The sequence below is a fragment of the Babylonia areolata genome, chromosome 34 (genome assembly GCF_041734735.1).
Source record: "Babylonia areolata isolate BAREFJ2019XMU chromosome 34, ASM4173473v1, whole genome shotgun sequence".
Taxonomy (NCBI): Eukaryota; Metazoa; Mollusca; class Gastropoda; order Neogastropoda; family Buccinidae; genus Babylonia; species Babylonia areolata.
Genome location: NC_134909.1, coordinates 22,168,239 through 22,172,093, shown reverse-complemented (window position 1 = coordinate 22,172,093; position 3,855 = coordinate 22,168,239).

The following is a 3,855-nucleotide window of genomic DNA, read 5'->3' as shown; positions in this document are numbered from 1 at the left end:
TTATGTGAGTGCCTTCACTGTTGGTAAACACACATTGTTGTTTAACATCTTCATGATAGCAACACAAGAGCTAGTATAGTAGTGAGAATAAATATATTGAACTGGTTTTGTCCAAGCCAAGTCTGAAACATATCCACCAGCCTTTTCAGATAAGTTTGTGTGTTTTTTTGCTGTTCTTTTGCCTTTACTCAGTCACTGTCTGATGTACTGTGACCATTGTGACTGATTGATTGATTGAATGTTCAGCTGTTACAACTGAACTTTTGGATTGAATTTGAATTTGAGTCCCAAACTTTTTTGGTAAGCTTTTTAAAGAATAATGATTTCTTTGTGTCAGTGGGTCTAGGGTAAATATTTACATTGTGAGAGTTGTGGTGATAATTCAAACTCTCCATTTTTCTAACAGTTACTGCTTACAGTGTGAGTGTGATGGTGATAATTCAGACTCTCCATTTTTCTAACAGTTACTGCTTACAATCTGAGTGTGATGGTGATGATTCAAACTCTCCATTTGCTTGACAATTACTGCTTACATTGTGAGTGTGATGGTGATTCAAACTCTCCATTTGTTTGACAATTACTGCTTACATTTGAGTGTGATGGTGATAATTCAAACTCTCCTTTTTTTTTTTTTTTTTTTGACTCACTTGTGTAAACAAAGTGAGTCTATGTTTTAACCCGGTGTTCGGTTGTCTCTGTGTGTGTGTGTGTGTGTGCGTGTGTGTGTGTGTGTGTGTGTGTGTGTGTGTGTGTGTGTGTCCGTGGTAAACTTTAACATTGACATTTTCTCTGCAAATAGTTTGTCAGTTGACACCAAATTTGGCATAAAAATAGGCAAAAAATTCAGTTCTTTCCAGTCATCTTGTTTAAAACAATATTGCACCTCTGGGATGGGCACTACAAAATTAAAAAAAAGAAGCCTAATTATATGCAAACTGCATTTACTGTTATATTTATATTTTTTGTATTCTCTAAACTTGGCACTTTGACCTCTTATTCTGACACAACAACAAGAGGAGTCATTATTATCATTTTTTGTTCAAACAGGAACTTCTTTTGCTAAGCATGGAATTTTTATTTATTTTGCAAACGTTTTGGTGCCGATAGTAAAAAAAATGTTGATGATTGATGACAGCGATCAGTTGAGAAAGAGAGATGTTATGACTGGCACTTTGTTGATAACTATTGCAGGTTGCACTTGTGATGCATCTGAGAAAAATGTGAGCACAGCCACCACACCCTGTGAGACAGACACTTGGAATCCCTCAGCTATTGTGATGAAGTCGGAACCAGACACACACACAGACAGCGGTCAAGAAATAAAAGCTGAACCAGTTGATCACTGCGCGACAAGTGCACAAACATCTGTTACTCACAAGTAGTAACAAACATCTGTTGACCTGTTCAATCATTCCATTTAATATAGAATTCCATTCATTATTCATAAGTAGACACAAACATCTGTTACTCACAAGTAGTAACAAACATCTGTTGACCTGTTCATAATTCCCTTTAATTTAGAATTCCATTCATTATTCATAAGTAGACACAAACATCTGTTACTCACAATAATGAAAGAATTATGATATATATCTTTACAAATAAAATCCTTCTCTCTGAGTCCTCTTATTTACATATTCTTCTTGTGAATGCATCCTATTTAATACAGGAGAAATACTCATTCTCTTCCAGCATGTATACAATAACCAGTTCTGAATCCTTTACATGTTGTGTAATAGATGCATATATACTTTACCCCTCCATATATATATCTGTCAGCAGACCAGGTGGCCTGTGTAATTGAATGTGAGCACAACATTCTTGTCAAATGTGTTTTGTTTCGTAGTAATTGCATGGAATATGTAACATTCTGATGTACCCCCATGGGAGTTTCCTGAAATAAACATGTCTTTTCATGTCATGTCTTGTCACTGACAGCAGAATGACTGGCCTGTCTGTGTGCATGTCTGTGTACTTGTCTGTCTACCTGTCACTGAATATTGATGAATGCTTGAGAGTGGAGAGAGGGTAGGGAAGACAGCTGATTTTAATCAGATAGCATTATCACAGTTGGAATGCATCCTCTCCGTGTTTATTGAGTGCACTAAATTGATGTCAGTTTCAGATGCAAAGACATCAAATTCATGCACAAATGCTTGCACTTGTCACACACACACACACACACACACACACACACACACACACACACACACACACACACACACACAATGGAAACAATGCCACCAAGAAAGATAACCCTTGAGAATGAAATTAAAGCAAACAGGTGTCAGTTACCTCCCATCTAAACCTCCCCATTGAAACACTCCCCGGCAGATGAATTAACTCTCTCCATACGAACGGCGAAAGAGACAACGTTAACAGCGTTTCATCCCAATTACCATCATCAAAACTTTATTGCAAGCAGAAGGCTCTTAAACTGAAGAGGTGAATGTTGACAAAGAATACCACAATTCTGACGACGGGAAGCTAAAGGCTGGGTCATTCAGACACCCACTGGACATCCGAGGGGTCTGTGTAGAGGAGAAAAGAGGACTGGCCGTACTGAGTGAGTTAAACATTTTCGCTGTATAAACAGCTTCTTCAGGCTTAGTAGACATGTAAGCCATACTTGTTTACCAATTTTTATATTTTACCTGTCTCAGTACTTTCCGCAAGGAGCGGAGCCCAGGACACCAAGAGAGTGTGAACTATATATAGAGAGAGAGACAGAGAGAGAGACAGAGAGAGAGAGAGAGAGAGAGAGAGAGAGAGAGAGATTGTTAAATAGCCTGCTGTGTCATGTATATGTATGCATCCAGGAGTCATGACCTGGGTGCGGCCCAACCCCCTTAGAGTGTAAGGAGTTCAAAAACAAACAAAGAATTACTGAAACAACAGTGACCGCTATTCTAAACGACTACTTCTGCTGAGTGACCAACAGCACACGGTGAAGATGTTTTCTTCCAGAAACGTTCAAAACCACCACGCTGATTATTTCAAAGCGGTTGTAAACGTATTCTGCTCCGAACTTTTTTTTTTCAACTTCGACCCGACGCCAAAAGAAAAGCTGGGGGAAAAAAAACTGAGATCGGAACGAGACTCACGTGCATGTAGGCAGCAGCGTAGATGGAGAAAGCCATCACCCCCCCCACACACACACACACACACACACACACACACACACCTGCCTCCCTCCCCCCCTTATCCCCCCCCCCTCCCCCCACCCCCACCCCTATTGTTACCTTTCCAGGATCTAGACAGAGCTCTATGTGTCGCGGAGGACGTTGCAGCACACCCCCCCAACAATAGTGCAAGAGAAACACAGGCAAAAGAAGAGAAAGTTCGCAACATTTATTTGCACACTGACACGGGCACACTAAACACAATCATACACAGCAGATAAGAGGGTTCCAAGGAGGGACCTAGTCATCCAGGCAGAAAGGACATGTCGACATCTCTCCCTGTACCATAGGGATGTCCTAAAAACTGTCTTGTCCCTGTCTAACTTGTTCCCCGGGGTTGGGCAAGGAAATGATGAACGATGAAATACAGCAAAATAATGATGAAACCACTGCTACTAATACTACGAATAATAATAATAATAATAATAATAATAATAATAATAATACATATAACACTCTCATACTCTCTCTCTCTCTCTCTCTCAAACACACACACTCACACACACACACACACACACACACACACACACACACACACACACACAGAGATAGATAGATAGATTAGGTAATATGAAATAACCAGCTGATCCGCTTAAAAAATGTATGAACAAAAAACAAAATACCTCAACAAAATTTCACCAGTGAAGTCACCATATCCATGTGCTTTACTAAA